This window comes from Molossus molossus, unplaced genomic scaffold (assembly GCF_014108415.1).
Source record: "Molossus molossus isolate mMolMol1 unplaced genomic scaffold, mMolMol1.p scaffold_m16_p_10, whole genome shotgun sequence".
In the NCBI taxonomy this organism is placed as follows: Eukaryota; Metazoa; Chordata; class Mammalia; order Chiroptera; family Molossidae; genus Molossus; species Molossus molossus.
The window spans coordinates 26,503,475-26,528,374 of record NW_023425345.1 but is presented as its reverse complement, the minus strand read 5'-3'; the positions used below and the strand labels follow the sequence as shown (position 1 = coordinate 26,528,374).

The 24,900-nt window shown below is 45.1% G+C and overlaps 1 protein-coding gene across 1 annotated transcript in view; it reads left to right on the top strand.

Moving 5' to 3' along the window:
* Window positions 1-593: 593 nt before the first annotated feature.
* Window positions 594-24,900, top strand: part of GRIN2B (glutamate ionotropic receptor NMDA type subunit 2B) — a 410,201-nt gene continuing 385,894 nt past the window's right edge. Inside the window, exon 1 of the mRNA XM_036251618.1 lies at window positions 594-785. The gene's annotated coding sequence lies outside the window, so the exon portion shown is untranslated. The remainder of the gene's footprint in view (window positions 786-24,900) is intronic.

Here is a 24,900-nt window from a genome sequence, read left to right as displayed (position 1 = left end):
GCGGGCGCGCGCGTTGCTATGTGGTGCCGCTTCTCCCTCCCTGCCTCCTTCCTTCCCACTTCCCTCCTTCGCTTCCTCCCTCCCGCCCTCTCTCCGCTTCCATTCAGGTTGGCTTTCCCACCTCTCATCCATGCCTGTCCCAGGAATGGTATAGCCAGACCTTTTCTGAATTATTTATAGACCGGTGCCAGCTGTTTTCAATTCCTCTCGTGTGCACTCTGTGGGAAATGCGGGGTTTCCAACCCCCTTTTCCTTAAAACGAATTGATATCTTTTTCAGAATGCATTTTTCTCACCCTCGGGGGGACACTGGAATAAATCCCTGACCGTTTCTTTTTCCCCCTTAGGAAGGGGACGCTTTGGGAATGACCATGCTCCAAGGAGGGACAGAGCCAGCCCCGAGCTTCTCTGCACAGAGCCTCTTCCACTAAAGCTCCAAAAATAAATAAAAAAAACCTGTAATTGCCAGAAGAATCATTAAAAAAATAGTCCAGCCACTAACCTCACATGCAAACGGAATAATTACTCTGGATTCTGCATCGTGAGCTGCTCTCCATACCCTGACTTACCTTTGAATTCAATCTTTTTTTTTTCTTTGAATTTGCATCTCTTCAAGACACAAGATTCAAACAAAATTCACGATAAATTGGATTTTAAATTATCTTCCTTTCATTTATCCTTCATCTTTCTTATGTGGATATGCAAGCGAGAAGAGGAGACTGGACATTCCCAACATGCTCACTCCCTTAATCCGACCGTCTAGAGGTTTGGCTTCTACAAACCAAGGTAAGGCACATTCTATTGTATTTTCTTCTCACCTGGGGTAAAGGATTCCTTGTTTGTCTCTCTTCAAGTCCCCCAAGTGGATTTTTTGGAAGAAAAGGTAACACGACATTAAAATAATGCTGGTTTGGGGGAAAAGGCTTATCACAAAGGGGGAAAATCTCCCATGTTATTTCTTTTCCTTCCTCATCAAACAGGTTTTGGGTTTTTTGGAGGCAGTGGGGGTGGATGTCTGTCGGAACAGAGGCTATTGAATGGCATAGGGTTTTTTTTTTTTTTAAATGAAGACATGACTGGGAAACCTGTGTGATTTTTGAGTTAAATATCATTTTATTCACCGAGGGCTAAAGCTCTGATTTTATGGGAATCTAGAATCTTTTTCTTTTTTCTTTCTTTCCTCCAGGCTGGCTTTCCCCCTGGCCACTTCCATGCTTCTCTCTCTATCTCCTGTCTCTATCTTCCTAGGCATCCTTCTGTGCCCTTTTAAAAAATGAAGATAATAACTGAGATTACTGTGGTTATCACCCTGAAGTCCACTTGCTGTCTAAGGGGTTGACATTGGGCCCAGAGATCCCAGGAGGCCTACTGCAGAGGGACAGGTCTAGGTGGGGAATCTGGCTGGTATAAGAACACCTGGAATTGAAGAATGCTGCAGGTTAAGAGGACTTAAATCTGAAGCTTGGAAAGAAAGAATTCTGTCAGTATTCTGCTTTAAATTTGTATTTTTTTGTGTGCTATTATTTTTGAGCTATAAATTTCTCCTTCTGTCTACACATCTATTTATACCCACACATCCTCCAAGCAAACTGTTACTTCCACACTCTTGCAAAATGGCTATCTTGCGGAGTTCTAAAACGCTGTGCATGTGGAAGGGGTGCAGAATTCGACACGTGAGCCTTTGTGTTAAACAAAGAGATGTGCCGTTTGCATGTTTGAGTCTTATACCCTCAGAATAGCATTAATACTTTAATTTTCTCCTTCTCATCAGTTTTTACAACATGTGAAATGTGGTTTGGCAGTATTTTCATGTACTTGAAAAGAGAAATAGCAGGAGAAATGGGAAAGACTTAGCTAATGACTCTTGAGCTAGTCACTCATGTAATCCAAGCTACCTCCTGAGGAAATCAGAATATCCATGTGCTGAAGGGCCTTGGTGGTGAGCTGGCTGCTCCTCTCCTTGGTCCACTGGCTGTACATCCCCAAACTCTGAAGGCAGCCAAATACAGCAATCAGGTCGAGATAATGATCTTCATATTAACATCAGAATTATTAGCATCAATAATCTTTCTTAAAGTATTCTCCCTGCCCAAATCTCCCCCCACCCTGTGCTTTTTATAATAATACTTTGAAATAACCTGAACTGCTAAAGGGGTGTGGGGAATGTAGCAGAAGGTCCTTGTTTCTCAACATCACAGTAGAAGATAGTTTTTCATTGTTCAAAAAAAAATGGATATAATCTAAATTCCCTACTCCCTTCCCCCAGGTTTCATTCCTTTGAATGATTTTGCTTAACTACTGATCTGTAACCATGGTATCCTAAAAGTGAGAGAGTGGGGCCCCACTTTGAACTATGTTCTCACTATGTCCTCAAATAGCTGAGGTGATCTGATGTTTGCTCACCTTAGAGACACCCGAACTGGTTCCTCATCTGCTTCTACACCTTCAAGTGGGAGGATGAACTCTTAAAATTACTTCAAAATAAACTAGAAGTATGGGTGAGAAACGCAGTTTCAGGTGCGATGATTTCATAGGTGTAGGTGGGTGTCAAAGGGCACATGCCCCCTTCTTAATTCCTGGTGCCTACGACAGTGCCCTGCACTGAGTAGGTCTTTTGCTGTGCTTGTTGGTGACGAGGTTGACGGAAGTTCTTTTGACAGGGTCTCAGCTGCATTTGTCTTGGTTGTTAATGGGATTAAGTCAGGTTTTATGCCATCATTAGTTGGCCCCAAGAACAGGCAAAGGACAAGAGGCTAAAAGGAGCGGGTGTGAGGAACAGGAGGACCAGGCAATGGGAACACTGCAAAGAGAAAATAATGGAATTCCAACTAGGAAGGGCTTGTTAGGATTCTAGGAGGAATCACCACAGGTGGTCTCTACCTTTTTCACACCCAAAGGCATTTCAGAAACCCTGGGGAGGAGGAAGGTGTTCCTGTCCTTCTCAGCAGATTTTGTGTGACTCAGGACTCTCTCCTTTTTCTCTCATAGCACAAAGAGCGGACTGGGTTCTCTTTTGACTTCGTTCCTTCTACCCCTGTGCCCTCCCTTACAGTGTGGGTTACATGGGAAAGAGATGTGGCTGCTGGTGGGAGGGAGGAAGAACAAATTTAATTTTAATTGAGGAGCCTTCATGATGTATAATTAAGAAAAAAATTAATGGGAAATAAAGACTTCCCAGGAAAGCACAGTTGAGGACGTTGGATTGGTGATTTCAAGGAAATCTGACAGCATGGCTGTCTTCTGTCTCCGTGTTTCAGGTGTAGCAAAGCATGATGGGCCTGTGAACACAGAACAACATGGCATCTGAGAGACAGATGTTAGCATGCAAGGAGCGGAACAGGGTGTTACCCCTGGATTGTCTGATTTCTTCTCTACATTGGTTCCATCCCTAGGACGCCTGTCTGTCTGAAGAGTCTTGCTTTGCCACTGTATGTGTGTAATTTATGATGGGTGGATGCAAGCAAGGAGAATAAGTAAGGAGACAGAATGACAGAAAAGGAAAAGAAGTAAAATATTTCTCTAGTGTCACTATTTTGCACACCCAATGCCTTTCTTTTAGGCTGAGCGAGAAGAGCGACTTCCTCTGGTGAAGGGAGGAACAGCAGGCACCTTGATTTTGTATTCCTGCTTCACCTCCAGAAAGGTGGCTTCAGAAACTTGACCATCTTCCTTGACCTTCACATATACGCACCAGCCTTGTGTGTGGAGGGACAGTGGGCACCTGGGTGGACACATGGAGTGACATTGGTTGGTGGGATGAGTGGTTCTTGACAGGGAGAAAGCACGGAGCTGATCTAGCCCTGGCCACATCACAGTTAATTTGTAAAACATTCTCTCATCTTTTCCATGAGTATGATGAACTCAGGATGCAGGATTCCCCCCTTATTTTCTTGTTCAAGAATATAAAAATGAAGGTGACGTGTTCAATACTACTAGCAGGTTGAAGCAAAAATTTTATTGTTTATGGACTATGAAATACAGAAGAAGGCAGGAAAAAGGATGGGTTGTATGTGAAGAAACCAAGCCAAAAAAAAAAAAAAAGCCTATGAACCCAGGTTCCAGAAGGAGCCAGGGTGAAACATGATTCTAAAAGTTGGAAAACAATTGTCCTGAATGATAGCCTTCTGTCAATAACAATGAAGTCTGGGGCTGACAGAGCAACTCATCCCTATAACTTGTTGGGGTCAGGAGTGAATAAGCCCCTTTTCCTCACTGCTGTCTTACACCATCCTTAAGCAGTCTAGAAATTTTGTCCTTTCAGTAAACTACATTTGCAGTGTCTGGCACTATGCACACAATCAGATCTCTGTAAATAAATATAGATCAAAAGAGTTACTGGTCTAATAAGTTGTTCGCATTTATTAAAGTGCATCCCCTCTTTGCAACCACAGAAGACATCTCCAGGGAGAATAGATTAGCGGTTGAATTGATATTATCTTTCAGAGGGATGAAGAGGACAGAAGAACAGATGAGTGAGCAGGCACGACTCAGAGGAGGTAGGTTTCTAAGATTTACCTATGGTAAGTCTGTGGCCATTACACAAGATCCATTGGGTGGATGAATTCTTGGGGTTCTGTGAACCCAGAGAGGTGTGGTCAGTAATCTTTGGTTGGTTCCTTGTTGCTCTCCAACCACCTGACTTTTTTGTCTTTTCACTTTCTAGTACTTTCAGCTGAGGTTGGCAGAGAAGGGACCTAGATAGAGCATATGCTGATCTCTTGTTGAAATCCTTCGTGACTGCCCCAAGCAGAATAATTGCTCTGCCTTCTGTGCATCACCAGCACCTGTTTGTGGTTATTAGTACACTTGATCCTAAAATTTTTTTTTACATGCCCTGTTTCTTTAAGAAGTTTGTGAGCTCCTCAAGGACAGGGAAGGCTGTTTTTCCATTTGGAATCATTTGCACTTAGCATACTGACTGGCACATAAGAGATAGTTAAAAATATTAAATGAATAAATGGAGAGAGGAAGTGAAATATTTAATTAGTAGATGATGCTATTTGTTGTTTGTTCTCATGGGCATAGGAACAGTTTGAAGTTATTATGCTAGATGAGATCAAGAATACCAGAGCTCTGTGGCACTTTAGAAAGGGTCTACTTTAACCTTCTCATTTAATAGATGAAGAAGCTGAGATCCAGGGACCTTGAGTTTTTTGCTCATGGTTGTGTAGCTGCTTAGTGGTAGTGCTCTGTGCTCCACGCCATTGCCTGTGGTGAGATGTGGAGGCTAGCTGTGGATTTCAAACTCCTGAACTAGCACTTCTTAAATTTTATTGTCTGTAGGAGTCACCTGGGGATCTTGTTAAATTGCATTCTGATTCAAGTGGTCTGACATGGTACCTGAGATTCTGCATTTCGGGCAATCTCCCAGGTGGCTGGACCATGCATCATAGGCCTGTATCATTCCTGGATCTAATTCTCTATCGTGGTGAACACTGGCAGTTCCACATATAGATTCTACTTTGGGGACTTCCAGCATCTCTGCTTTGTTCTTAAAAGTAGAAAGAGAAAAGTCAGAAAGGAACCTATGTATTCCCATTCACTCATCTCCTCTCTACGGTCACTCTTCCACCATGGACATCTTTTGCCTCTTTCTGTTCCACTCTCTATTCATTCTTATTCTGGTCCTTCTTAGAACTGATTACTCTCTTTCTTTTTATTTTCTCCTGCTTCTGGGTTTATCTATTAATGTCTCTTTTCTTTCACACCATATTTTCTTTTAACTTTATTTTGTGCCCCTTTTCCTGCTCAATTATTCAACAAACGTTTGTTAAGAACTAATATTTGTCAAAGACTGTGTTATGAAAAATAATTAGCCCTGGTCTGTGCTTCTCAGCAGCTCATGATTTAATGAGGGAGGTGTGTAAGGAGATCATCATATATTTGGGTAAGATCTATCCAAGAGAAGTCTGGGAGAAGGAGGTGGGCTTCCTGGAGGGGTTGACAGTTAGACCGTGTCTTTAAGAATAAATAGGAGTTTTGCAGCAGGAGAGAATGGTCATTTAGGAGGATGGAGAGCAGGTGGAGAGGCATGCGGGTGTAAACGGGCAAGCCTTTTGTTCTTCCTCATTTCCCTTAACTTGGGGAGAGGAGAGCACGGGAGTGCCCAGGTTCATTTCATAGGAATTTTGGATTCCAAACAATGAGGCAGAGAATGAAGTCAGGATCTTCTTAAAAGGAGAGAGAAGAGGCTCTAATTTCTGCTTTAGTGATTCTACACTTAATGACTCCTCGCCCTGTTTATTAGGCTTGCCTCTAGAATGAACAAATGACACAATTTTCATTTTAGACCACTGGATTGCAGCTGACTTTGTTGATAAAGAAAGGGACAGCTGCTAGTTGGTTTGTAGCCAAGGAGAGAGCTGGATCCTCGCCCAGGCCAAGCGACTCAGAATGAAGGACCAGCTTAGCCCCATGTGTTTCTGGAGTAGTGAGGTAGAGCGTTGCCACACCATTCAAACCCTAGCTGTTTTCTTTAATGGCAAAGGGGAGTGACGGAAGGAGAGGGGCCCAGTTGCTCCCAGGGAAGTCATGCAATCCTTTTTGGTAGACTTTTTTTTTAGATGGCTTGATGTTTCAGAAGTATTCTTCATGGGGATGCCCGAGTATAGAGGTGATGAAAAGAAATCTTTAGCCACTGCTCGATTAAACTGTAGCATTGGTGTCTAAAGGAAGATGGATTTGAAATGCATGTTCTTCTACCTTTTATTTGCATCATTTTCTGCTCTTCATCCTTCTATCCCCTTCCCCCTACTTCCCCCATTTCTCTGCATATTGTGGTTTATATTCATTTTATTATCAAAAGGAATCTCAGCTTGCTGAAGACTTTTTAAAGATCCACTACATATAAAGAGAGTATCCTGGGTACTAAGGTGTATGGATTAGCAAACACAACCACTGGGGGACTTGAAGGACATTTATTCCAAGGTAACTTTAGGGTCAGGTGGTGGAGGCATAGAGCCAATGCCATGCCTAGAGGAACGAGGAAAGGGGAGAGAAGGAGGAGCAAAGCCAGACCTGAGTGAGTCCACACCTGGAATGTGAGAGAAGCTACAGGCTTCTGCAGGAGACAGCTTCCTAGATTAGGACAATTGAAGGTTTCAAGTAATTAACTCATTTGGCTCATAAAAGCCAAGCTGTGTTCTACACATGCCGTTTTCCACGATTCTGTGCATTGCTTCACTCAGAGCATGCATTTCCTTCTTTAGAAAGAAATTCAAGTTTAAATTTCTCATTAATCTTTATTTAGATTTTACAAAGCCCCTCTCAGGGCTTCAACTGGTTAGACTGTCTTAGGAAATCAGATCTTCTTCTTCTTCTTCTTCTTCTTCTTATTATTATTATTATTATTATTATTATTTTGAGAGATTGGACTTACAAACAGTGGCTGGATGAAAGCATCACATTGTTAGAGGAGTGGGGAGAGAGTCTGAGAAGAAACCTGGAGCTTAGGTGATGTCATGAACCCCTTTCCCAAAGCGAACTGTGCTCTGTGAAAATGCCGACGCGCAGAAGCAGTGCTCCCACCTCTGGGGGCCCTAGTCTGGTCACTCAGCTACCATGGTGTCTTTGGACTAGCGATCCATGTATGCCGTGTGTATCCAAATACACACCACATGCACCCCACACACTAGACTTGTGTATGTGTGGTTATGTTTGTGCAGTGACTTGCTTACCAAATATAGTAGTTGAAAATAATCTTAAATGCATTAAATATGTGTGTGCAATTTAGGTACAGTACTGCATGTGGTGTGTGTGTGTGTGTGTGTGTGTGTGTGTGTGTAAGAGAGAGACATGGGGTAATAAGAATATTAAACTTGGCAGGCACCTCGAAGATGATCTGTTCTCCACGGCTACCATCTGAAAGCTGTGAAGTAGTTCTGAGGTTAGCCACACGGTCCAAAGCCACATCCACATGTCAGAGCCACATCCACTGAATCTCTCGTCAGTGCTTTGCTGCCTGCTGCCCTGCCCTGCTAGTCCCCTTGGAATGCGTGCCCCTTAAGTCAGCCAGTGATGGGTGTTTTCTCCTCCACCTGTCTTCAGAATCCCCCCAAACCCCCAGGTCCTCCCTTGACATGTGATGTGTCTTTACAATTGTTAAGTTTTCCATGGACCTGGAGCTGACTAGATGACAGTGGATGAGGTGATGTCCTGGCTTTCAGAGCTTCTCTTTGTTTCTGCTTGTGTTAGTTTACTTTGTGACCATGTGCAAGCCATGGAATGTGCACCTCGATTTTCTCGTTTCTGAAACAGTGAGGCAGGCTAATGCCGAGCTCCTTCCCCAAGTTCGATAACAAAATCACCTGCAGAGCATCAACAAAAATACCCCCAAACCACAGCAGCAGCAGCAGTAGCAAGGAAAACAATGATGTCTTTGCCCAGGCTACACCCTAAACAGTTAAACTGAAATCTCTCAGGTAGGGATCCAGTGGTGGTCATTCAGAAATTCCCCAGGGGATTCTCAGTGCAGCCCTATTTGAGAACCACTGCGCACAATGATGGACAGGCCCTATTAGCTCTAAACATCATGCCGTCCTAGCATTTTAACATGTAGAGGGAGACCCTATCAGTGCTAAACGGTTACACTGCTCGCAGAGGGTCCCTGAGCTAGATGTAGCTGTAAAAAGAAGCTGGAATATGAGGGGCTTTGGTGGACAGAGTGCACTCAGGGGGTGGGACTGGTGCTGAATTAAGAGCAGAGCTGTGTTTACCCTGGTCCTGAGCTGGGTCAACACTGACAGGGCCTGGTGTTGGAATTAGGGAAGTTAGGGAGCTGCTTCCCTGACAGCCTTGAGACAGGCGTGGCTATGAAACAGGGCGAGTGGCCCTTGGTTCTGCACACACCCTCTGTTCTACTTAGTTTGTATTGAGGATGCCCCATTTCTTGTTTTGGAGAGGAAACCTCATTTCACTCCTTTGTAACACTGTGCATGTAGGAAGACTATTAATAAATGGGGCTGGAGAAGCAGACCCTGATTGACTGGTGAGGGGTGTGAATGGTGCAATTATCTTAGTGCTGGTTGAAGTTCACTAACCATGTTACCCTCCCTCTCAGTGCCTGAAGTGGAATATTAAGGCATGAAGAGGAGGAACAGGGTAGGAGGCATTAAGCTGTGTTCTTTTCTGACTGTAACTTTAATCTGATTATTAGGCCAGCCAGGTTAATATATATATATATATATATATATATATATATATATATATATATATATATTTCTTCCTTTTTGGCTCTCTCCCTTCCCTATTTTAAAATAAATGTGAACCTAAATATAAGAGGTGAGAAAAAGTCAGATTTATGGATCTGTGTTCTTTTAAAAAGACAAACCATAAGAAAATAAAAATACTAGTTCCGACATGTGCTAATAGCAGCTGGAGATGCGAGAGAAAGTTTACGAGTGTGGTTTGGACTCTCCCTGGTGTTTGGTGGGATATGCAGAGGTGTGAGGCACTGAATACTTAGGAGAAACCTAGGAACTGTACTCATTGATCTGAGTTTCCAAATATTTCTTGGTTGGCCTCCTAGGAGGAAGGACTGCTGAAGAAACTCTACCCTGGCCAAATGTAAGTGCTCATTTGGGAAAGTCTTTCTTGGGTAGGAGAATGTTAACCCTGTGGCTTTTTGAAGAAAAAATACTAGATAGGTTTTCATAGAGCCTGTAAGAGAAGTCATTTGTTTGTTGATTAATCTGTCATTTTTCCATGAGCACAGAATTCACCGTCACGGCACTTTCTGTCCCCAGTGCTGAGCAGAGTGCACTCTGCGTGTGGCCAGTGTTCAGAAAGCGCTGGTTGTTGACAGAGATGACAATGGAAACGAATGTGCGTTGCGGAGAATGTTGGCATGTTTATGCCTTTCATGTTTTCACTTCCTTGCCATCCAAACACCTCTTGGTGCTTTGGTTGAATTTTACCAGAGTTGAATAGATGAGAGTATCTTTAGTGCTAGCTATAGGCTGACAGAATGAAAATACACCCATTTCTTAGTGCCATACTTCTTTGAGCTCCATTTTTTTTCCTTCTTTTTTTTTAATCCTCACTCGAGGGTATTTTTTCTGTTTATCTTTAAATAGAATGAGAGGAGGAGCAGGGGGAGAGAGGGAGAAACATCAATGTGTCACATCGACTGGTTGCCTCCCGCACGACCCCAACCAGGGCCAGGAATGAACCATAGCTGAGGTATGTGTCCTTGACCAGAATCAAACCCCCAACTTTTTGGTCCACTGGCTGACACTCTAACCACTGAGCAAAACCAGCCAGGGCTTGAGATTTATTTTACATTGTGTTTAATAAGGGTATTTCTGATACTGTTGTAATTAACCTAGTTATTAATAACAGGAAAGGAGCAAAGGGAAGCTGCGATTTAGATGCATGCCCAGTAGGTCTGTATGACATAGGGAAGATATTGCCTGTCAGTCACACCTGGAAACAGGTCCCTGGCCAGGCTAGGCATGGGCACTGCAAGCTCAGGAGGATCTGAGATACATAAGCTCCTAAACAAAGGAGTTCCACCCTCTTGCTCTCTTGTGCACCAGGCTACAGGCTCTCTTGTTGCAGGGGGCCACACTCCCCTGCATTCCAGCCATGTGGACCCCACACAATGGACTAATGGACTGAAACTAGCCTGATGCTATTCTAGACTTAACTCCACCATAGAATGGAAACTTTGGACACTGGCTTTGCTTCTAGCTCTGCGAAATCCCCAGCTGCACATCTTCCAGGACTAGTTTAAGGGAACTGGGACTTTAGAAACTGAGGGATATTATTCCACACAAGTAAAAATCACTCATTCTCCTGTGCGAGTCTTATAAAATTCTTTTTTAAAAAATATTGTATGAACCTGACCCCAAGCACCCAGTGGGGAAAGAGATCCCCCACTTCCACCAGTGGACACCCCACTTCCACCAATGACATTTCCTCAAAAGCTCTTATTTATCACTAAATATGCTTTCCCCCTTCCCTTCAAATTCCATGTACATACTGGCCATTCCTCAAGGTCCATGCATCTGAAAGACTGTCTCACCCACAAAGTCTTGCTTGATCTTTCCAACTAGAAATACCACCCCCCTAAGTTATTTGTCCACATACTATTTTATTTTCTCTCTGTTTGTAGTACTTTTTTATGCCAGCTTTTGGGATAGATTCTTTGGGGGCTTTTTATCTTGCACTTCCCAATCACCTTCACTGTGCTGGGCTTTTTGTAATAAATAGAATAATGGTTACTTACCTTCTCAACCTCTCCTTTTTATTCTGTATCTATTTACAATAATGCTTTGAGTATTTTTTTAAAATCCTCACCTGCAGATATTTTTTCATTCATATTCAGATAGAGTGGGAGGGAGAGAGAGAGAGAGAAACATTAATGTGAGAGAGACACACTGACTGATTGCTTCCCACATGACCCAGACCAGGGCCGAGGACCAAACTGCAACCGAGATACCTGCCCTTGACCAGAATCAAACCTACGAATCTTTGGTCTGCAGGCCAACTCTAACCACTCAGCAACCAGCCAGGGCAATGATGCTTTGATTTTAACATAAAACTCAAGGTTGACTCTAAATGTATGAATGATCACCATAGCAGGGAATCTAGTTTATTGATAAATCTGCATTCATGCAACTGAGACAGGGGTTAGGGAATGGAGTGAGAAGGTCCTGGAATTAAGTAGCTAGAATTTGTACATCATTTTAGAAATAAATGATGGACTAAAAATACTAAAAATTATTGCAGTCAATCCAAATATAGTAGTTAACCAAAAAGGAATTGCCTTGCCTTTGCTTAAGACAATTTTCTGTTGACATTGGGCCTTGAACTGGCAATAGATGTTTATAGTATGCCTACTGCGTTTTGGGTTATGTTAACATATGTTATCTCATTTAATCCTTACCACAAGGCTGACATTATCATTTTGTTTCTCAGATGAACAGAGTAAAGATTAGAGAGCTCAAGGTCACATAGCTGTAAGTAGCAAGCCAGGATTTCAACTACGTCTTCTGATTCTAACCCCCGATTCTTTAAATTATACAGAGCTGCCTCCATGTAAAAGAAGATAAGGGTGCATGTGGTATGTAGAGGAACCCGTAAACAGCATGTACTTTGAAACTTCAGCAAAAGTGACTTCCTTCCAGATCCCTTCCCTTTGGGCTTTGCTCTTGGCAAAAGGTAAAACTCTATTCAAGTGGAAAAAAATGCATGCCTACAAAATAGCAAATTTTGGGACCTTAATTTAATTCAGTGAGAACAAAGGCTGAGAAATTCATGGTCCTGACCATCAGCATCTCTTTTATTTCACATGATGGTTAAGGCTTGGGCATCGTCTTTTTTTTTAATTGTTGAAAGTATTACAGATGTCCCTCCTTTTTTCCCCAATTGACACCGCACCCCCCCCCCCTTCACCACACTGTTTTTCTGTGTCCATTGATTATGCATATATGCATATAAGTTCTTTGGTTTATCTCTTCCTGCCCTGCCTTACCTCTCTTCCCTCTGAGGTTTGTAAGTCTGTACCCTGCTTCCATGTCTCTGGATCTATTTTGTTTGTCAACTTATTTTGTTCATTATATTCCACAAATAAGTGAGATCATGTGATACTTATCTTTCTCTGACTGGCTTATTTTGCTTAGCATAATACTTTCCAGGTCCCTCCACGTTGTCTCAAAGGGTAAGGGATCGCTCTTTCTCATAGCTGCGTAGTATTCCATTGTGTAAATGTACCACAGGTTTTTTTATCCACTCATCTATTGATGGACACTTGGCCTACTTCCAGATCTTAGCTATTGTAAATAGCACTACTATGAAAATAGGAGTGAATATATTCTTTCTGATTGATGTTTCAGGCTTCTTGGGATATATTCCTAGAAGTGGGACCACTGGGTCAAATGGCTGTTCCATTTTGAATTTTTTGAAGAAACACCATATTGTTTTCCATAGTGACTGCACCAGCAGTGTACTAGAGTGTTGGAAACCATCTTTGTTAGCCTATTCTTATGATTCTGTGAATAGACTTCACCTCCAAACTTAAAACTCTACTTCCTTTAGGAGGAAACAGTTCTTTTCTTTCCACTCATTTAATCTTGGCCATTTTGAAGATTACCCATTTTCTTGTACCTCTTTCTTTCTGAAACCCACTTATAAACTATTACTTTGAGTGGAGACTAATGGTTAGAGTAAGAGAATGGTAGTCAGCAATGCCACCTGGGTGTTGGGTTTTATTATTAACATGAATCATTGCTATTGTTCTTTGAGTTATGCTTGCCTTGTTCCAAAAAAGATATGAGGGAGCTAGTTTTGTTACAAATATCTTAACAGTTACTGGTGTCCCCTAGAGTTCAGGTGCCTTAGCTTTTTACTACATGCATATTTTAAAAACTACTTTTCAGTCATTGGAAGCAGGGTGGTATTGAGGAAGGGGCTGGCCAAGGCACCAGGAAACCAGTTCCAATCTTGGCGCCACCTTGGCTCTGTGTGATTCAGGCAAGGTCACAACCTCTCGGAATCTAGTTCCTCATCTGTACAATCAGGTCTTCAGGGGAGACAATTACTGTATTGTGGATCAAATGAGGAAACTTAAAGGATCCCCTTGAACATACAATATTATTTATAACTCCATCTCTTCAAAAAAACAGCTTTTCAAGGGCCTTCAGTGCAGGATATCTACTCCCAGTGGGCAAGAGAATAGAAAATCACTGATGGGAAGTTGGGCAGCAGCGGCAAAGTCACCAGTGTTCAGAACACAGAGCGTCACTCAGGCATTGAGATTTGTGGTGTTTAATCTGTGGTCGATGTCTCCTTCTCAGGGTCTCTTGAATAGTATTTATCTAGTCTAGGAGGATGGAGAGCAAGACTAATTTTTCTAGCTTTATGTACACAACTGTTTTTCCCAGGCTTATCTTGTATCTTTATATGACCCAGGAAGAGTAGAGATGAAGATGGCGACCCAAGCCGAGGGAAAGGATAAATCTGAAAGGCTGTTTTGCACTCCAGGCCTTTGCTCATGCCTCTCGCTCTGTCTGCAGGGCCCCTCTCACCTTTCTTCATCTGCTTCACTCCTATTCCGCCTTCAAGATTCAGCTCATGTATCCTCTGCTCCAGGTCCTCCTGGTCCTACCAGGCTGGAGTCACTGCCCTCTTCATGGTCCCATAGCCCCCAACTTGAAATGACTCCTGTCGTGTCTCTATCCTGCCAACCCCATGGTGTGAATTTTTCTAGGGCAGAAGCAGCCTCTGTCCTGTGCCCTGTGTGTCTAACAGAGGGCTGGCACATGGGGGACATGTAATACATGTCTGCTAACGTGGCGTGTGCACCTGCCAGCCCTGCGCTCAGTGCTTTACATGCATGAATGAACCGAACAGTCCCAACCACCCTAGGAAGTGTGTATAACAATCACCTGCATTTATGGATGAGGATACTGAAGCACGAAGAAGTGAAAACTTGCTTAGCTCAAATGGCAGTGAGGATTTGAACCCAGTCATCTGGCTCGAGCTTACACTTTTTAAGCTTTGTGCTCTACAGCTTTGTAGTGCATCTTTATGGTTGACTTGAACACCAGAGACTTAGAAGAAACATGTTGTGTGTCCAGTTCTATGTAATGAGCATGGTGGGAGGAAGAGATGAGAATGCACAGCAGAACTGGAAGGATGGTTAGGACTTGGACTTGGATGAACTTTTGTGGACCTCATTCTTCTGATGTGCTCATTAGATATGGGGCACACCCAGGGCTGTCTTCCAGACACACATGGGAATGTGATCAGTGTAATTACTGTTGGGTTTTCTAGGGGATGTAGTGGGTTGTATTTCCGGTACTTGTACTTCTCATCCGTTTGCTGTCACCTGAAGGTTCCTTAACTTTTCCTGGCTACTGTTTCCTTCAGTGACACTTTGGGGTGCTGGGGGCCCCACTGGCCTGCCTCCTCCTCCATCTTTGCTCACTAACATGGTGTCAGGACAATTCTGCTTAGAATTTACTAAAGCAGTGGGTAAGCCCTGGCTGGTTTGGCTCAGCGGTTAGAGCGTTGGCCTGTGATTGTTTAAAATTGTATAGTCAAGAAGAAGAAAGAGATGGAACTCAACCACAGCTTTCTGAATCTCAAGTCTAGGCTCTTTCTTCTTTGCCTCTACTTTGTGAGATCCTACCAGAACAGCTTATATTGGTGGAGAAGGCTTAGAGTAAGCCTCAATTGATAAATAAAAAATTTACTCTAAAAAGAAAAATGTGTTTGGTGGGCAGGTAAGTGTATTTAGAAATAGTAAAGGTTGTGAAGCCTGAAAAGGCAAGGTCAACATGTTATGCAAAAGATATAAAGGTTTGGGGCAAGAGAATTCTTTTATTTCTCTATAATTTTCTTTACATTTCAAATTTTTCACAATAAGGTGCATTTTCTCACATTCAGACAAGATGAAGTAACTTTATATTAGGAATTAGATAAAGGTGAAAGGGTAGAAGTTATCACCGAAAGGGCAAGACATGTATACTTGATTTCTTAGACATATAACCGAGAACTGGTTACTAACATACAGTTACATCTGTGTACATGATTGTGCACATGTGTGCATCTGCAGGTATGTGTGTACAGTTGGATTCTACCAAAGGTTAGAGAATACAAAACCAAGTTACAGTTGGAAAGGTTTTTGAAACATTAATTAAGAAGAGTAGAATAAATAACCTCAGGTCTTAATGACAGATTCTAAAATGCCTTCAACAAGGAAGTGTTTGCTGCTGGGCCAAAGGCTGCCATTTGAGGGAGTTACGGAGGACTGGAAATATATCTGAGGGGCAGCTTATAACCTTTTCTAAAAAGAGATGATGGCTGGAAATTACAAACTCATAAGCATAAGTGTTAAGTTGGAAAAGAATATTGAACCTTATAGTCAGTTACCGACCCCTTGAAGAGATCAGGGCATGGTAACCGTCAAAATGGCTTTTTAGAGAACAAACCGTATTAGATCTGTGGTTTTAAGAGAAGGACAGACTTGGCAGGCTGTAGATATGTAATTAAGAAAAAGTAATGAAAGTTTTAGGTCTTCCTTCCCCTGAGATTCTACCTTTTAGGCAGGGAAAATGGGGTGGGCTAGATAGCTGGTGCTCCAGATGGAGCCTTGGGCAGTGGCTGCTGGCTTGGGTGATGCCACTGAAGTGTGATTGGTTCTCACCGTGGGGGGTGTGTGTGTGCTTGAACTCAGCCTCTATTAACATTGCCAACAAGGTGGGCACAGTGGTGTGCTATGCCTGCCTCTCAGGGCTGAAGGGAAGAAGGGCTGTGCTCCTGGCTGACGGATGGGGAGGTGTTCTGCGAGTTGGCTTTGCAGTTCTGGGAAAGGGCAGCAGCCCCGTTTGCAGCCTCCACAGTCCATGCTGCCACCTGGCTCCCTGTGTGATCTTTGCCTCCCCTCCCACTCCCAGTCCATAAACGCATGTGACCAGTGATTCCTAAAATGTGTGCATACTTTTATGCAAACCCACATTTATGCAAACTCCCAAACTATCCCCTGGCTTAGGCTCCCTGAAGCCCATCCACGGATGTCCAGTTAAGAACCCTTACAGTACCCCATGTGTCCAGAGCACACCCCGGCAGATATTCCTCCAGTTATTTGTCTTTGAAAAGTCAGGACCTTGGGGGAGAATTTTCCTTGATGTCCCAACTCCTTTGTTCTTCCAGGATTAACCAACCTCATGGCTTCATTTACAGAATGTTTATGAAGGCTTGCCACCAAGCACAGGGCTCTGGGATCTCTTTGCTGTGGAATCAGGCATAAAGCTTGTCCTCTAAGAGCCAACAGACCAGGAGCGGAAACTTGGGCAGAGAAGGCTGGAGTAGGAGGCAGAATGGAAGGGAACTTAAGGTGGTTGACAACAAGGGCTGCCGTCTGGCCCAGACATGAGCCCGAGCAAGCCAGCCCAGCTGCTTGGGAGCTGGAAGATTCAAGGGCTTTAAAGGGGTGGATGTAATTCAGATGCAACTGACATAAAAGAACATTAGTTTTATTACTTTCTCCACTATGCCCATCCTCTCCCAGTCTACCCCAGCTGACTCCTTGGCTCCTGACTAAGGCCCTGAGAACAAATTCTAGCCAGAGATGAATTTTCCTGTGGGACCCCAGAGTGAAAATTTCTTTGATTTCCATTAGGATTCCCCCTCCTCTTCTAAAAGAGTGGGCAGTCAGTGGAGATGACCTTTTTGGATCCCTTCCTCACCCTTCTCACCGTGGGAGCTTGGTCTCTGCTTTCTGCTGGGTGTCAGGCAGAGCCTTTTCAGGGTGCCCCAGTCCCAGGATTTCTAGGCTGGAACTGCTGTGGCCTTTAAACTAAGGCAAACCTTGATTTTGAATAATGCAAGTCTGGAAATAGAGACTGCAGCCCCAGTAACACTGCCCAGAGAAGCACCTCATCTTTGATGTCAAAGGAACTTGAGTTCAGAATCCCAAGTGTGCCACTTGCCACCAGATGACCGTGGGTAAGGCACCTTATGTTGGGCCCTTGGCATTCCTCTTCTGTAAAATGCAGGTTATGCGACAGTCAGTTGAGGTAAAGTATAAAAAGTGCCTTGAACATAGCTCCCTTACCTCTCCCATCCACATCTTGTGAGCAGTGCTGGCGAGTTCTCAGAAGGGCAGCAAAAAGGAAGGGAGATGTCCTCGCTGACCATCTCCATATCCTATTGCTTCCACATAAGTGCCCACCCCACCCTGTTCCTCAGCCCTCCACTGGGCTCTAGTATGAAGAGGAGAAGAGATATAGAAGCTGGATATGCTTGTTTCTGCATACGAGGGAGACAGAAGGGAGGATATGAAATCCAGTGGTGCAGGATGACCTCAGGGAATGGGGAGTGTTTGGAAACAAGTCCCTAATTAGGTATGTCTAGGGGGGCCATCCAGAGAGCTGCCGGGGCTGGGAGCCTAGTGTTATTAGACACAGGGGCAGTAGCAAAGAAAGAGGGAGAGAGAGAAAAGAGAGAAATTGACGAAAGACAATAAGGTGCCTTCCTTAGGACATCAACTTCAATCAGGGTCTTTGGTGTTTCCTCCACTTTGTGTGGAGGAGGGAAAGAAACAGGGAAAGGGAGGGAAAGGGAGAAAAAGGCAGAGGGTGGGTGGAAAGGAAAGGGCAGAGGGCGAGTGGGCTGTCAGGAGGTTTCCACTTCCCGGACAGTGGGGGCGGGACTAGGGCAAACAGCCTGTGTGATGCGGTCCCCAGAGGGTCAGCGCCCACTGCCCCGTCCGCCTTCCCAGCCTGCCTGCGGCAGTCATCAGCAGTTTGGACACAGGCAGAGGGAAAGTCAGAAAGCCACAGCTGCTCTGCCTCCCTGGCAAGTTCTGTGTGGACTGCGGGCAGTTTTTGCAGCCTCTTGGTGGAAGTCAGCCCACCTGCCAGCCCCTCCGGCCTCACTGGGTGTTACAGTGGCTGTGATAATCCAGCGCGCTGCCCAGCAGATACGTGCTATCTGTAACTTGCTCTGTGTACATCACGGTCTTACTCCTGCCTCTAAATGGTGGCAAACAGACATTTTGAGTTCACAGAATGTCAAGCATTCAAATGGCAAAGATAAATCAATTTTGAACGTATCTGGGTTTTATGCCATTCGTACCATGGTGCCTATCATCAGCAATGTAGGGTTAATTCTGTACAAAATGAATGCGGTTTATTAACGTCTGAGTTTAAGAACTGCAGCCTGGTGGGATGTGGTCTTTGGGGAAAAGCCTTCCGTTTCCATCGAAGAAGGGGCGGAATCTATTTAAGGGACTGGGTCCTGATCTCCCTTGGCTACTGGAATCCGGAGTGGGAATCGAGGTGGGTGTGGAGGCAAGAAGAGCCTCCCTCTGCTCCCGCCCGGTTCCTCGGTGAGGTTGGGCTCCAGCCCAGTTGCAGCTGGAGGACGGAGCTGCTGCCAAGAGGAGCCGCGCTCCCCGCTGCTCTGTGTGGACGAGCCAGCCTGCGGCACGTGCGTGTGCCTGCGTGTGTTCGGGGTGTGCGTAAGAGACAGCGAAAGCGACGGAGAACACGGGAGTATGAATGAGAAATCACTCCTGTGCAGGGTGCAGGAAACTTCGGGGAACGTTCGCAAGGGCACCGATTGTGATTTGCTGCTCCGCACCAGCCGCTCTGAAACGCTGCCAGGTGGTTCTCACGGAGAGCCGGCTCAGCGCTGCGATTCCAGCCCCTCTGCCTGGCTCGCCCACACCTGCTCCTTTGTCTCCTCGCGCAGGGTGTGCTTCCCACCAACAGTGCTGCTCCAACAGCCACTCGAAGAGGGAGGGCAGTCCCCGGTTTCTTGAAACCCCTGGCCATTCTTGTCTGCCTACCAATGGACCCGCATTTCTAGAAGACACGGTGGATTGATTAAATAAATGCTCTTAACCCTGTTATTCTAAGCACACAGCTCCTCATGCTGTGGAAATAACTGTTCTTAGATTTTTCATTGTGAGTGGATTATTCAGATTGCCCAGAGGGAAAGAACTTTCTCTAATTTTAATATAACAAGTGTTTATTCAGCTATTCAGTTAAAATAGTCAACATTTTCACTCTTTATTCCATTTTCTACTATATTTTAAAATATACACTAAAGAAACATTTTAGTATGCTAGGATCATGCGTTCCTGCATTTTTCCATTGTACATCAACCATGTACCAGCTAAAATGCATCCTTCGCTGTGTCTGCACTCCCCTCCCCCCAGATCTCCAGCAGTGAGCCTTCCCTTAGTCCTAGTGTCCTTCTTGGCCTCTCCCGAGAAGACCTGGGTTCGCCCTCCTGTGACCTCCAGGCTTTGCTTCCTCTGCTTCATTTAGATCACTGACACTTGACCTGTCAACATGGAATCCCTTGTTGTCCCCCCCCCACCCCCGCCAAGTTATGTTTCATCACACTCTGATTTAGTTTCTCCATTACTGGCCCCTCAGCTTACAGTCAGATCTGCTTCCTGTTCTGTCGCTCATGCTCCTAAAGGCAGATAGAGAAAGTCCCAAAAGGGAGCGCATCTGGTCTGCCTCAGGGTCCCTCCTTCCAGAACACCATCATCGCTGAAGGACTGGGTTAGCCTTTGTTAATGACCCCCAGAACCACATGCTTGCCCAGGTCTTAACTATCTCCTCCTCTCCTGATGTGTTCTCTCCTCCATACTCCTGCTCACGGTTGATGGTCTCATTACATTTACTTGGTGGAGAAAATCAACACTCTCTGATGTCAGTGTCCATAATCATTCTCTTTTCAATATCCAACACTCATTGTTTGCTGGAGACTTCAGAGGGGCCTTTGTTCCATCATTCACCGTGTTGACAGCCTTTGTTTCCAGCCCAGTTTATTTTTCCGTTTTGAAGCCGGGTTGTCACACTCAAGGCCCCTTGCCTTTCCTGACATCTTGCAGTCCGCCCTCCCTCTGCTTCTTCGCTGCTGCTTTCAATGTGGTCGTCCTAAAATCTTTATGTACCCAAAACAAAATTCAACCCCCCCAACCCAACCCAGCCCTTCTTTCGAGGTCCATCTTTTTTTGGCCCGTACCAGTATTCTCCCAGTGCCTCAGGTCTGGCATTCAGGGATCTTGTACATCTTCATCATCCTCTCGCCCAGCCCCTGATGGATTCCCAGGACTCTGTCTGCAGGTGCTTTTGCATATGATTCCACCTTTCCACAAAATGTCAGTAGGCCTTGTGGTAAGAATCATGGACCTTGGAGCCAAACTCCCAGAAGATGTCAGTTCCTGGTGGTGGGACCTTTGCAAAACCACATACCTCTCTGGGTTTTGGTTTCCTCATTTATATAATGGAGATAATAATAGCATAGCTGGTTCAAAATGTCCTTTTGAGGCTTAAATAATGAAAACCTAGGAAGTACTTAGAACAGTGCCTGGTACCTTGTGAGTGTTCAGTAATTGTTAGATGTTATTATAGCCTATACATTAGTGTTCTCATCGGCAATCATGATGCCTCTGAGAGGACATTTGGCTATGTCTGGAGGCATTTCTGCATTTCAGGACTAGGGGAAAGGGAGGCTGCTATCATGTAGTGGGTAGAGGCCAGGGATTCTGCTGAACATCAGGGCACACAGGACAGCCCTGCAAACAGTTATCCAGCCCAGCATCAGTGTAGTTGAGGTTGAGAAACACCGCTCTACATCTTGGCCCCGGAAACTGCCACCACTATCTCAAGGTGTAATCTAGTGCCCCTTTCTATTTTTTTTCTCAGTTCTTGACTCTGTGGAAGGCTCATTTATCACATGGTTTCAGTTACAAACTGATTTTGATGGTTCTCAAGTCTACACTTCCAGCATCCTGGTTACATCGCCAGTAGTTTTTCCTGGGGAACATGCTCTTGATATTGGAAAATGTTAAAGGCGTGCGGGGGGGGGTGGGGTGGGGAGCAGTAACTAGTGTTCCTCTCCCTCCTCCATGCAAATAGCCACCCTCACCCCACATTTCCATTGTTGCTAATGGCACACTGTGCTGGCTCTGGTCCCCGGCTGTCTCCAAGCCCACACCTCTAGTCTACACCAGTTTCTGCCAGTTCTTGCTCCGCATTGTTTCCTTTCATCCTCATTTCCATTTCCATGGCTACTGCTCAGTGCAGGACTCTGGCTGGCTTCCCCGGCTCCCCTCCTCGCCTCCATCCTCCACACAGCTGCTGGAATTGTCTTCATTAAACACTGTTTTCCTCTGCTCAAGAATCCACAGTGGCTCTCCATTAACACTTATTAGCAAAAGGAAATTCCCCATGAAGCCCTTTATGGCCTGACCTCCCTGTTGCCTCGTTGCCTGGCTCTATAGCCACCAACCTTTGTATTAGTTCCTACAGGTCTCTGGGTGCTCACCTGTCTGAGCTCCTCTTGTCCTTGTCTCCACACTTAGGGGTGTTATAATCTCCCTCCCTGGGAAGCCTTCTTCTCTCCCTTTCACCAAAAGATGTCTGTCACCTCTTTCAAAAGCTGGTTCAGTCTGGAACTCCCCCAGGAAACCTTCCTGAATAAACCATCAGATTCTCCTTGTCCTATTACTCAATATCTCATTTTGGTATTAAGTACTTTTTAGACTCGACCTACATTAATTTATACCTGCTGATGCCTATAAAGAATCCCTAATTATTTAAAAAGCATACACACACACACACACATTTTTTTTTTCACTCACCAATTTCCTTTTGCTGGTACCTCTTAAAAAAAAAGCTAATCCACAGCCAAAATGAAGTGCACTGGTTAGAGGAGGGCTTCAATCGATGATGTCTCTGTCACCGTCTCCCCCACCCTTAAAGCCCAGGAGGAACCCCAAGGGCATAGTTTATGGGTGAACTGCTCTTCTCTTTGTGGTTGTGTTGGTGGTGGGTGAGAGGAGGAGGAGGAAGAGGAGGAGGAGGAGGAGAATCTGGGTTATCCAATCACAGGTAACAAAATGGTTCTGCTAAAGAGGCTGCTGGCGGGAGCCAGGAGGTGGTGTGAGAAGAACACACCAGGGCCCCGGCCCAGGCACTTGCTAATGGAGAGCCTCCATAGGGATAAAGCAGAGAACTAGGAGTCTTAAAACACTGTGCACTCCGGATGTTTTCATTTATGAGGGTAACATCTAGCCATCAGCACTTTGCTGCAAACGGGGCAATCTTAAACAAATGATCTCATTTGATTTATGAGGTGAGTGATCATATTCTATTCTGCAGCCGAGGAAACTAAGGCCAGGAGGGTTAGAAGATTTGTCCCTGGAGCTCTTGACTATTGTGAATTCGGGGTTCTTTCTATTGCCCGTGCTTCCTCAGGGGACTCTGTAAGGTCAGGCTTTAAGGGTTACCTCTCCTGTTTAGTACCCTCGGTTTGCAGATTGGGCTGCTAAGTGAGTCCCTGATGGCATGAGAGCCCATGATAAGCAAAGCTGGGCCTTGAATCAACTCCTAATTCATGTTCTTTTCATTTTACCGCCAACATTTCATTTTATTCTTAATCCAGGGTACAAATCAATCTCTTCACAACAACCTTGAGAGCAGTGCTATCCAACAAAACTCTCTGCCCTGACAGCCATGTTCCACAGCTTTGCTTCCCAGTGCAATGGCCACCAGCCACAGGTGGCCATGAGACTGCTGGGGAATTTGAATAGTCAGATGTGGCTGGCTGGTGCTCCCCACATGGACACCACCGCTCTAGACTCACTGTGTATACTCGTCAGACTGAGTAGTTTCCCTAGACCTGGGTTTTCACCTCATCTCCCTTCCCTTCTCACTGGGAGGTCATAGGAAACCTGGGGAAACCAGCGGTGGGAGCTCACTGGAGACTGGCATCATCGGAGTCTGGGTCATCTGCAAGAGGAAGAAGAGAGATGAGAAAGCTGACTGTGGTCCTGGGTGGGAAGTGTTTGTGGAGGACAAACAGCCAGTTCCTGGGTCTCTTCCCTCCCAGCAGCTGCATGAGAGCCCAGTACTCAACCTGTGGGGGCCTCAGCCTCTTCCCACAGGAGACAGGCAGAGGAGGGAGCTAAACTGCTTCTCAGAGGTTGGCGTGAACTGGGCTCTGAGGTGGCATCTTCTCCATGCGGTCCAGGGGGAGGTGGTTAAGGAAATGTGAGTTTGCTTGTGTTTCTGTCTTTAATTTCCATGGAAAAGCACCTCAGAAGTACCGGGGTGAAGCCTCTCTTTACAGCTATCTCCCCTTCTTCGTCTCTTGTGTGTTTGTATGTGCCAGTCTGGGTACATACAAACCTTTCTTACCAGATCGTCATTGCTTCCAAAGCACTTGTTACTGTCTTCACTGAGGCTATCCCCCAGAGAGGCTCCCGATAACACACTTGTCACTGCCGAGTCCAGTGATGCATCAGAAAATGACAAGTCCTCAAGAGTATATATACAGCTAAGGAAAGGGATAAGTTGATGGGATGGCCTGACCTTCTCTTTGCCTGTTCCTTCTCCCTTTCTTGTTCACATATTCTGTTCAACCTGAATTTTAATGTAATTTATTATTTATGCCTACAAGAAAAAAATACTGAACTCTCTAACCTATGGGATATGAGGCAGTGGGAGCTCTCATCCTAGATATATTGAGTCTTGTTTTCACATGGAAATGAAGGATCGAGGGAGAAAGAACTTTTCTTAGGAAACCAGTCTTTAATTACAGGACTAGAGGGAGGATGACGAGCGCTGATTCTTAGAGTTCAGAGAAATTATGGAACTGGATAACCTTAACATGAACTGTTCAAAGGACGCGGATGCTACTCATCCATGTAAAAACGTATCCTTTCTCTCTTCATTGCCGTGTGTGTTTGTAGGAGCAGAGAAGTCTGTTCTGTTGCAGCTCAGGGGCTTGCTGCTGAACCCCCAGGAGACGCTCCAGGTTTTGCTCATGATGTTGCAGCTCCTTGTTGGGCAGACAGACGTGACACACACAGGCCACCCAGGGTCCATACGGAAGGAACAGTTGGAGGCAGTGACTTAGAGAACAAGGCACTTGTTTTCAGACTGAGGCTTTTAAAACAGAGCGAGGGTCGAAGCACTCAGGGCAGCTGTGACAGAGAGCAAGAGTTATTGGGCTGATAAGAGATTTTGGCAAAATTTTCTCTGAGGAATATGGATTTTAAGAACATAACTCAAATGGCCATGAGTTGTCTTTTAAATCAGAGATCTAATCGTATCTGCCTTCTCTGAAACCTTTAATGGCTCATTATTGCATGCAGAATGAAGTCCTTGCTGTCCCCTGCTGCCATCCACGGGCGCCCGAGGTTTGGCTCCCGCGAGCCTGTGCGGCCTCCCGCCCACCCACCGCTTTCTCGCCGTCTGCTCTCGTCCGTGTACTCAGCACATGCCCTTCACACACCTCCTTGTCTTTGCTCAGACCATTCCTTTGTTCCTTCAGGCAGGGGCGTCTTCTGAGCTGCTCCATCCCACTTCGTCAATTCTAGCCATTCTTCCAGGTCCCCCTGCAGTCTCACCTGCTCTAGGAAACCTTC